The following is a 12,211-nucleotide window of genomic DNA, read 5'->3' on the forward strand; positions in this document are numbered from 1 at the left end:
GTAGATGGGTCATGTACTTGGAACCAAATGGATCTGCACTTTCACCCCCAAGAAGCTTCCAATGCCTGGCTCGAACAGCGATGGGAACTTGCTCAGAACCTGGGTACATGAGGCGTCGTCGACGGATGAAAGCGCTCGGATGTTGTCCCAGTTCAAGCGGATTTTTCCCAGCCAGCTTCTACCAATGTGGGGCCATCCCCTGGCACAATCCACAACGGGAGTTCGTGTATTGCTCCGTCATAGGAGACTTTGACTTCTGCACTGCCAATAACAGGGATTAGTTCCTTGGTGTAAGTCCTTAGTTTAGTGTGAACGGGGCTGAGCTTGGGCCTGTGTGCCTTTTTGCCCCACAGTCTGTCGAAGGCCTTTTTACTCATTACGGACTGACTTGCGCCCGTGTCCGGTTCCATAGATATTGGAATTCCGTTCAATTCAACTTTCAACATTATTGGTGGACATTTCGTGGTGAATGTGTGTACCCCGTACACTTCTGCCTCCTCGGTACGAGTCTCCAATTCAGGCTGATCCACAGTGGATCGATCTTCCTCTCCAACGTGGTGGTTTGCAGGGTTTGCAACTCGCCTGTACATTCACTGGAGGTGTCCCAATGTTCTGCAGCCGTTGCACACATAGTGCTTGAAGCGGCATTGATGGGGCCGATGATCACCTCCACAGCGCCAACAAGGTATTAACTGCCTCGCATTAACGATTGATGGCAGACTCTGGGTCAACTGAGTTCGGGCCGCAGCAGTTGGTGTATATGTTCTGCCATGTACATTTCTGCTCGAAACTGATGTTACTTTATGCACAGTACTGGCCGAAACTTCTTTACTTTGCGAAATCTGTTTGGTGTTGTCGCTGGTGGACATAAATGCCTGGGCTATCGTTATGGCTTTACTTAGATTCGGAGTTTCTGCAGTCAACAGTTTGCGAAGGATTGTCTCATGTCCAATGCCCAATACAAAAAAGTCCCTGAGCATTTGTTCTAGGAATCCCTCAAACTCAATGTCCTGCTAGGCGCCTTAGTTCGGCGACATAGCTCGCAACATCCTGGCCCTCCGATCATTGACACGTGTAGAACAGCTATCTCACCATCAAAACACTTTCCTTAGGATTTAGGTGCTCCCGGACCAGTGTACACAATTCTTCGTAGGATTTCTGTTGGTTTCTCCGTGGCCAGGAGATTCTTCATGAGGCCATAGGTCGTTGCCCCACAGACAGTTAGGAGGATCGCCCTTCGTTTGGTAGCGTTCTCGTCCCCTTCCAGCTCGTTGGCCACGAAGTATTGGTTGAGTCTCTCCACGAAGGCCTCCCAATCGTCCCCTTCTGATAACTTCTCCAGGATACTGACTGTTCTTTGCATTTTCACGCGGTTGTTCGTTACCTCGTCGCCAATTGGTACACTCATAATGAAGGATGAAATGCAGTACTGTGTACAATGAGCTAGTGTGACCTTAGCTCCTTTAATAAAATTCCAGAGTGCAGGTACCTCGTGGGTGGCCTGCTTATATACTGTTCTCCCAAGGGATGCTGGGATCCGTTGGGACTTCAACAGGTGGGCCCTCTGGTGGTCAGGTGTCATGCAGGTTATAAGATGTTAAATAACAATCTCCCTACCCTCTCTCCCTACATCTGCATCTCCAACACCAAGTTAAGGAGCTTATGGATTTTAGTCTCAAAGATCAAGACTATCCATCACACCACACCACCTCCGCAGCCCATCATCGCCACATGTCTCCCCCACCCACTGCTCCGCCATTTAATAAGATCATTGCTGATCTGATCATGGACTCGGCTCCACTTCCCTGCCCACTCCCCATAACCCTTATCGCTCAAAAATCTGTCTATCTCCACCTTAAATATATTCAATAACCCAGCTTCCTCAGCTCACTGGGGCAGAGAATTCCATAGATTTACAACCCTCTGAGAGAAGAAATTACTCATCTCAGTTTTAAATGGGCAGTCCCTTATTCTGAGATTATGTCCCCTAGTTTTAGTTTCCCCTATGAGTGGAAACATTCTCTCTGCATCCACCTTGTCAAGCCCCCTCATTATCTTATATGTTTTGATAAGATCACCTCTCATTCTTCTGAACTCCAATGAGTATAGGCCCAGCCTACTATCCTTATAAGCCAGCCCCTTCATTTCCAGAATCAACCTAGTGAACCTTCTCTGAACAGCCTCCAATACAAGTATATCCTTCCTTAAATACAGAGACCAAAACTGTATGCAGTACTCTAGGTGTGGCCTCACCAATACCCTGTACAGTTGGGGCAGGACTTCTCTGCTTTTATACTCTATCCCCCTTGCAATAAAGGCCAACATTCCATTTGACTTCCTGATTACTTGCTGTACCTGCATACTCACTTTTTGTGTTTCATGCACAAGGACCCCCAGGTCCCTCTGTACAGCAGCACTTTGCAATTTTTTTCCATTTAAATTATAATTTGCTTTTTTATTTTTTCTGCCAAAGTGTATTACCTCACATTTTCCCACATTATACTCCATCTGCCAAATTTTTGCTCACTCGCTTAGCCTGTCTATATCCTACTCACAATTTGCTGTCGTACCCATCTTTGTATCATCAGCAAACTTGGCTACATTACTCTCGGTCCCTTCATCCAATTAATATAGATTGTAAATAGTTGAGTCTCCAGCACCAGTCCCTGCGGCACCCCACTAGTCCCGGTTTGCCAACTTTAAAATGACCCATTTATCCCGATTCTCTGTTTTCTGTTAGTTAGCCAATCCTCTATCCATGTTAATGCATTACCCCCAACACCGTGAACTTTTATCTTGTGCAATAACCTTTTATGTGGCACCTTATTGAATGCCTTCTTCTCTTTTCGTATAGTAGTGGCAAAGGAAATCAAATGTCAGTATCTAAGTCAGCTATCCAGGCCAAAGCTTCTGGTGTGACAGTGTGGCTATCTTGTAGGCTGCCTGAGAATTTTCTCTGAGAGCAGTGGTCAATGATGTGCCCCAGGGTCTGGTTAAGAGCACCACAAATCGCATGATGGGGATGCTTTAATCTTCCACCTATGGAGAAGGTGGCAGCGTCTGGGTGTTATGTAATGAGAGAGGATTAATTAGCAATCTCGTTGTGCGAGGCCCCTTGGGGAAGAGTGACCATAATATGGTGGAATTCTGCATTGGGATGGAGAATGAAACAGTTAATTCAGAGACCATGGTCCAGAACTTAAAGAAGGCTAACTTTGAAGGTATGAGGCGTGAATTGGCTGGGATGGATTGGCGAATGATACTTAAGGGGTTGACTGTGGATGGGCAATGGTAGACATTTAGAGACCGCATGGATGAACTACAACAATTGTACATTTGTACATTCCTGTCTGGCATAAAAATAAAAAAGGGAAGGTGGCTCAACCGTGACTATCAAGGGAAATCAGGGATAGTATTAAAGCCAAGGAAGTGGCATACAAATTGGCCAGAAATAGCAGCGAACCTGGGGACTGGGAGAAATTTAGAACTCAGCAGAGGAGGACAAAGGGTTTGATTAGGGCAGGGAAAATGGAGTATGAGAAGAAGCTTGCAGGGAACATTAAGACGGATTGCAAAAGTTTCTATAGATATGTAAAGAGAAAAAGGTGAGTAAAGACAAACGTAGGTCCCCTGCAGTCAGAATCAGGGGAAGTCATAACGGGGAATAAAGAAATGGCGGACCAATTGAACAAGTACTTTGGTTCGGTATTCACGAAGGAGGACACGAACAACCTTCCGGATATAAAAGGGGTCGGGGGGTCTAGTAAGGAGGAGGAACTGAGGGAAATCCTTATTAGCCGGGAAATTGTGTTGGGGAAATTGATGGGATTGAAGGCCGATAAATCCCCAGGGCCTGATGGACTGCATCCCAGAGTACTTAAGGAGGTGGCCTTGGAAATAGTGGATGCGTTGACAGTCATTTTCCAACATTCCATTGACTCTGGATCAGTTCCTATGGAGTGGAGGGTAGCCAATGTAACCCCACTTTTTAAAAAAGGAGGGAGAGAGAAAACAGGGAATTATAGACCGGTCAGACTGACATCGGTAGTGGGTAAAATGATGGAATCAATTATTAAGGATGTCATAGCAGTGCATTTGGAAAGAGGTGACATGATAGGTCCAAGTCAGCATGGATTTGTGAAAGGGAAATCATGCTTGACAAATCTTCTGGAATTTTTTGAGGATGTTTCCAGTAGAGTGGATAAGGGAGAACCAGTTGATGTGGTATATTTGGACTTTCAGAAGGCGTTCGACAAGGTCCCACACAAGAGATTGATGTGCAAAGTTAGAGCACATGGGATTGGGGGTAGTGTACTGACATGGATTGAGAACTGGTTGTCAGACAGGAAGCAAAGAGTAGGAGTAAATGGGTACTTTTCAGAATGGCAGGCAGTGACTAGTGGGGTACCGCAAGGTTCTGTGCTGGGGCCCCAGCTGTTTACACTGTACATTAATGATTTAGATGAGGGGATTAAATGTAGTATCTCCAAATTTGCGGATGACACTAAGTTGGGTGGCAGTGTGAGCTGCGAGGAGGATGCTGTGAGGCTGCAGAGCGACTTGGATAGGTTAGGTGAGTGAGCAAATGCATGGCAGATGAAGTATAATGTGGATAAATGTGAGGTTATCCACTTTGGTGGTAAAAACAGAGAGACAGACTATTATCTGAATGGTGACAGATTAGGAAAAGGGGAGGTGCAAAGAGACCTGGGTGTCATGGTACATCAGTCATTGAAGGTTGGCATGCAGGTGCAGCAGGCGGTTAAGAAAGCAAATGGCATGTTGGCCTTCATAGCAAGGGGATTTGAGTACAGGGGCAGGGAGGTGTTGCTACAGTTGTACAGGGCATTGGTGAGGCCACACCTGGAGTATTGTGTACAGTTTTGGTCTCCTAACCTGAGGAAGGACATTCTTGCTATTGAGGGAGTGCAGCGAAGGTTCACCAGACTGATTCCCGGGATGGCGGGACTGACCTATCAAGAAAGACTGGATCAACTGGGCTTGTATTCACTGGAGTTCAGAAGAATGAGAGGGGACCTCATAGAAACATTTAAAATTCTGACGGGGTTAGACAGGTTAGATGCAGGAAGAATGTTCCCAATGTTGGGGAAGTCCAGAACCAGAGGTCACAGTCTAAGGATAAGGGGTAAGCCATTTAGGACCGAGATGCGGAGGAACTTCTTCACCCAGAGAGTGGTGAACCTGTGGAATTCTCTACCACAGAAAGTTGTTGAGGCCAATTCACTAAATATATTCAAAAAGGAGTTAGATGAGGTCCTTACTACTAGGGGGACCAAGGGGTATGGCGAGAAAGCAGGAATGGGGTACTGAAGTTGAATGTTCAGCCATGAACTCATTGAATGGCGGTGCAGGCTAGAAGGGCCGAATGGCCTACTCCTGCACCTATTTTCTATGTTTCTATGTTTCTATGACCGGTTCTGAGGTGGTTAATGGCTGTCCACTGTTTGTGAGGAAGATTTGATCCTACAGATTGTACTGTGGGGTCCTCTAAGGAGTCCATTCCGAATGTCACAGTTCTTCGAAGCATTTCGCCATCAGTCATCGAGGCGGAGGGGAGATCACTGAAATGTTTCGGTCCAACATGGCCTTCTCGATTTGAGACGGGTTAGTGGTAGGTTGTTCAAGTCGACCTGGGTCAGCATGTCTTGGCTGGTGTAGCGGTTATATTCTCTGGAGATGGCATATTTGCAGTGTAGGTGTGGTGGTGGGATGTTTGCTAGCACGGGCAGCCAAGGTGTTGCTATCAATACAAACGTACTGGTGATAAGTCTCAAAGTAGAATTCAGCTGGACATCAACAGATTGGGCATGCGGACTTGATAGCCATACCGGAGAGCAGTTCTCCACTGTAGAGCACACCAGGGCGAGTGCTGCCATACGGAGGGTTTGAGCATCTGCTCCCCATGTGGATCCGGCAAGTTTCCTTGTTAAGTTGACCCATGATCTTATTGAATGGTAGAACCTACATGTGCGGCCGTATGATCTACTCCTGCTCCTAATTCTTATGTTTTTATGTTCTTATGTTCATCCTCAATTCCATGACCATCTCTGTTCTATCAGACTGCCTATCTGACATCAAATTATGAATGAACCAAAAATTTCTCCTTCTGAACATTGAGAAAACCAAACCCAACTGATTAGATTCCCACCAAAGCCTCTGTACCCTATCACCAACTCTACATTATTGCCCATGACTCCATTCCCAGACAGTGCACAGCACTCTACGCAAAATCCAGCTCATCCAATACTCCACCACCCACGCCCTGTCCTGCACCAAGTCCCACCTCCCCATCACCCTGTCCTCACCTCACCTGGTTACTTGTCCTCCAATGCAGTGAATTCCAAATATTTATCCTTGTCTGCAAACTCCTTTATGCTCTTGCCCCATCCTACCTCTGCAACCTCTTCCAGCCTAGTAGGAGTAGGCCATTCAACCCTTCAACCCTGTTATAGGAACAGGAGTAGGCCATTCAGCCCTTTGAGCCTATTACAGGAACATAGGAACAGGAGTAGGCCTTTCAGCCTATTATAGGAACAGAAGTAGGCCATTCAGCCCCTCGAGCCTATTCCATCATACAATTAGATCATGGCTTCTCTGTACATCGACTCCATTTACCTGCTTTTGCTCCATTTCCACTGATACTCTTAACCAACAAAAATCTATCCAGCTCTGTCTTGAGAATTTGAATTGACACAGTATTCAGAGCTTTATGGAGGAGAGAGTTCCAGATTGCCACAACCCTTTGTGTGAAAAGCTGCTTCCTGATTCCACTCCCAAATGGCCTGGCTCTAATTTCAATAACATTGACCAACCATTTTGGTCGTCCTGTGCATCCTCCCTCCTTCACTGGTCACATCGTTTTCAGTCGCCTCAGACGTAAGGGGTTGAATTTCCTCAGCTTCTCCCGTAACTTCGGCGGAAACTTTGTTCACACACAGAAACAGGGTTTCTGTCAAACATATGACCGCAGAGCGGGAGTATCCATGAGCAAATTCACTTTCAACTCTCTGGAATTCCCTCCATAAATATCTTTGTCTCGCTGCTTTACTCTCCACCTTCAAAAGTCTCTTCAAATTTTAACTGTCTCTAAACAGTTCCACTCAATGCTCTTTTATGTACAACCCTTGGGACATCTTATTACATTAAAGATGCTATAACAATCCAATAGAGTTTTCAATAAGCTCCAATAGTGTTTTCAATTGGTTCCAACAGTGTTCCTGCAATAGTTACCTGGTCAGGAGGTTTATAATCCCGAAGATCTTATCTGAGCAAGGCAGGCAGGCCCACTGTAATCAAGGGTGCTATTGATGGAATTTTGAGGGCTGGATCAACCATTGGGGTGGGATAATCCTGTAAACTAATGAGAGGAAATATAAACTAAAGGGTACGATCCTAAAGAGGGTGCATGAGAACTAGGGGTATATGTGCTCAAATCGTGGAAGGTGGCAGGGCAGGTTGAGAAAGCGATTAAAAAAGTTTACAGGATCCTGGGCTTCATGAATAGAGATATAGAATACAAAAGCGTGGATATTATGATGAACCTTTATAAAACATTGGTTCAGCCTCAACTGGAGTATTATATCCAATTCTGAGCACCGCACTTTAGGAAGGATGTGAAGACCTTAGAGAGGGTGCTGAAAAGATTTATTAGAGTGATTTCAGGGATGAGGGATTACGTGGATAGACTGGAGAAGCCGGGGTTGTTCTCCTTGGAGCAGAGAAGGTTGAGAGGAGATTTGACCGGTGATCAAAATCATGAGAGTAGATAGAAAGAAACTGTTCCCATTGGCAGAAAGGTTGCGAACCAGTGGTCACAGATTTAAGAGTGATTGGCCAAAGAACCAAAGGCGACATAAGAAACTATGTTTTTAGGCAGCGAGTGGTTGAGACCTGGAATGCACTGCCTGAGAGGGTGGTGGAGGCAGACTCAATGAGGGCTTTCAAAAGGGAATTGGATAACTACCTGAAAGAAAAAAATTTGTATGGCTACGGGGAAAGGGCGGGGGAGGGGGGCTAGCTGAAGTGCTCTGGCATAGAGTCAGCATGGGTTCGATGGGCCGAATGGCCTACTTCCGTGCTGTAACCATTCTATGATTCTATAGGGTAGTCATTGAGGGTTAAATATTGGCCAGGACACTGGGGATAACTCCCTGCTCTTCTTTGATTCGTGCCCTGCGATCTTTTACATCACACCTCCTCCAAAAGATGGAACTCCCCCGACAGTGAGAAAAAAGGAAAGAAATAAAGACTTGCATTTATATAGCACCTTTCACAAGCTCAGGACTTCCCAGAGCATTTTACAGCCAACAGACTTTTGAAGTGGAGTTATTATTAACATAAGAACATATGAAATAGGAACAGGAGTAGGCCATCCGGCCCCTCAAGCCTGCTCCACCATTCAATAAGATCATGGCTGATCTGATCATGGACTCAGCTCCACTTCCCTGCCTGCTCCCTATAACCCCTTATCCCCTTATCGTTTAAGAAACTGTCTATTTCTTATTCAATGTAAATTTATTCAATGTCCCTGCTTCCACAGCTCTCTGAGGCAGTGAATTCCACAGATTTACAACCCTCTGGGGGAAGAAATTTCTCTTCATCTCAGTTTTAAACATAGAATCATAGAAAATAGGTGCAGGAGTAGGCCGTTTGGCCCTTCGAGCCTGCACCACCATTCAATAAGATCATGGCTGATCATTCACTCAGTACCTCTTTCCTGCTTTCTCACCATACCCCTTGATCCCTTTAGCTAAGGGCCATAGCTAACTCCCTCTTGAATATATCCAATGAACTGGCATCAACAGCTCTCTGCGGCAGGGAATTCCACAGGTTAACAACTCTCCGAGTGAAGAGGTTTCTCCTCATCAAAGTCCTAAATGGCCTACCCCTTATCCTAAGACTGTGTCCCCTGGTTCTGGACTTCCCCAACATCGGGAACATTCTTCCTGGATCTAACCTGTCCAGTCCCGTCAGAATCTTATATGTTTCTATGAGATCCCCTCTCATCATTCTAACTCCAGTGTTGAAAGGCCCAGTTGATCCAGTCTCTCCTCATATGTCAGACCAGCCATCCCGGGAATCAGTCTGGTGAACCTTCACTGCACTCCCTCAATAGCAAGAATGTCCTTCCTCAGATTAGGAGACCAAAACTGAACACAATATTCCAGGTGAGGCCTCACCAAGGCCCTGTACAACTGCAGTAAGATCTCCCAGCTCCTATACTCAAATCCTCCAGCTGTGAAGGCCAACATACCATTTGCCTTCTTCACTGCCTGCCGTACCTGCATGTCAACTTTCAATGACTGATGAACCATGACACCCAGGTCTTGTTGCACCTCCCCTTTTCCTTGTCTGCCGCCATTCAGATAATATTCTGCCTTTGTGTTTTTTCCCCCAAAGTGGATAACCTCACATTTATCCACATTATACTGCATCTGCCATGCATTTGCCCACTCACCTAACCTGTCTAAGTCACCCTGCAGCCTCTCAGCGTCCTCCTCACAGCTCACACCGCCACCCAGTTTAGTGTCATCTGCAAACTTGGAGATACTACACTTAATTCCTTCCTCTAAATCATTAATGTATATTGTAAAGAGCTGGGGTCCCAGCACTGAGCCCTGCAGCACCCCACTAGTCACTGCCTGCCATTCTGAAAAGGACCCGTTTATCCTGACTCTCTGCTTCCTATTTGCCAACCTGTTCTCTATCCACATCAGTACATTACCCCCAATACCATGCGCTTTGATTTTGCACACCAATCTCTTGTGCGGGACCTTGTCAAAAGCCTTTTGAAAGTCCAAATACACCACATCAACTGGTTCTCCCTTGTCCACTCTACTAGTTACATCCTCAAAAAATTCCAGAGGATTTGTCAAGCATGATTTCCCTTTCATAAATCCATGCTGACTTGGACCGATCCTGTCACTGCTTTCCAAATGTGCTGCTATTTCATCCTTAATAATTGATTCCAACATTTTCCCCACTACTGATGTCAGGCTAACCGGTCTATAATTACCCGTTTTCTCTCTCCCTCCCTTTTTAAAAAGTGGAGTTACATTAGCTACCCTCCAGTCCATAGAAACTGATCCAGAGTCGATAGACTGTTGGAAAATGATCACCAATGCATTCACTATTTCTAGGGCCACTTCCTTAAGTACTCTGGGATGCAGACTATCAGGCCCCGGGGATTTATTGGCCTTCAGTCCCATCAATTTCCCTAACACGATTTTCTGCCTAATAAAGATATACTTCAGCTCCTTCTTCTCACTAGACCCACTGTCCCCTAGTACTTCCGGAAGGTTATTTGTGTCTTCCTTTGTGAAGACAGAACCGAAGTATTTGTTCAATTGGTCTGCCATTTCTTTGCTCCCCATTATAAATTCACCTGAATCCGACTGCAAGGGACCTACGTTTGTCTTCACTAATCATTTTCTCTTCACATATCTATAGAAGCTTTTGCAGTCAGTTTTTATGTTCCCAGCAAACTTCCTCTCATACTCTATTTTCCCCCTCCTAATTAAACCCTTCGTCCTCCTCTGCTGAATTCTAAATTTCCCCCAGTCCTCAGCTTCGCTGCTTTTTCTGGCCAAATTATATACCTGTTCCTTGGATTTAACACTATCTTTAATTTCCCTTGTTAGCCACGGTTGAGCCACCTTCCCGTTTTATTTTTACTCCAGACAGGGATGTACAATTGCTGAAGTTCATCCATGTGATCTTTAAATGTTTTCCATTGCCTATCCATCGTCAACCCTTTAAGTATCACTCGCCAGTCTATTCTAGCCAATTCCCCTCTCAAACCATCGAAGTTACCTTTCCTTAAGTTCAGGACCCTAGTTTCTGAATTAACTGTGTCACTCTCCATCTAATAAAGAATTCTACCATATTATGGTCATTCTTCCCCAAGGGGCCTCGCACAACAAGATTGCTAATTAGTCCCTTCTCATTACACATCACCCAGTCTAGGATGGCCAGCTCTCTAGTTGGTTCCTCGACATATTGGTCAAGAAAACCATCCCTAATACACTCCAGGAAATCCTCCTCCACCGCGTTGCTACCAGTTTGGTTAGCCCAATCAATATGTAGATTAAAGTCACCCATGATAACTGCTGTACCTTTATTGCACGCATACCTTATTTCTTGTTTGATGCTGTTCCCAACCTCACTACTACTGTTTGGTGGTCTGTACACAACTCCCACTAGTGTTTTCTGTCCTTTGGTATTCTGTAGCTCCACCCATACCAATTCCACGATGTCATGTATTCAACTAGCATTGTAACCCATATATAATCTGACCTAAGTTGTATACTGTGAGAACAATGACCATTAGGTGGTGAACTTGTGGGAGACACTCCTAACCTGGACCTTCAGGTATAAAAGGGGAAGCTCCACCCACTTTCATCACTTGAGTGCGAAGGAATAAAGGACAGGTCACAGACTGACCTTCTCTCAAGCATGGGCCTCGTGTGCATTTAAACTGTATAGTAAGGACGTATCACACATCATTCAAGCTAATGTCCTTCCTTACTACTGCATTAATTTCCTCGTTAACCAGCAATGCCACCCCGCCTCCTTTTCCTTTCTGTCTATCCTTCCTAAATGTTGAATACCCCTGGTTGTTGAGTCCCCAGCCTTGGTCACCCTGGAGCCATGTCTCCGTGATGCCAATTACATCATATCCGTTAACTGCTATCTGCGCAGTTAATTCGTCCACCTGGATGGCCCCTTATTCTAAGATCGTGCCCTCTAGTTCTAGTCTCCCACATCAGTGGAACCATCCTCTCTGCATCCATCTTGTCAAGCCCCCTCATAATCTTATACATTTTGATAAGATCACCTCTCATTCTTCTGAATTCCAATGAGTAGAGGCCCAACCTTTCCTCATAAACCCCCTCATCCCCAGAATCAACCTAGTGAACCTTCTCTGAACTGCCTCCAAAGCAAGTATATCCTTTCGTAAATATGGAAACCAAAACTGCACGCAATATTCCAGGTGTGGCCTCACTAATACCTTATATAGCTGTAGCAAGACTTCCCTGCTTTTATACTCCATCCCCTTTGCAATAAAGGCCAAGATACCATTGGCTTTTCTGATCACTTGCTGTACCTGTATACTATCCTTTTGTGTTTCATGCACAAGTACGCACAGGTCCCGCTGTACTGTGGCATTTTGCAATCTTTCTCGATTTAA

This window comes from Pristiophorus japonicus, chromosome 1 (assembly GCF_044704955.1).
Source record: "Pristiophorus japonicus isolate sPriJap1 chromosome 1, sPriJap1.hap1, whole genome shotgun sequence".
Taxonomy (NCBI): Eukaryota; Metazoa; Chordata; class Chondrichthyes; family Pristiophoridae; genus Pristiophorus; species Pristiophorus japonicus.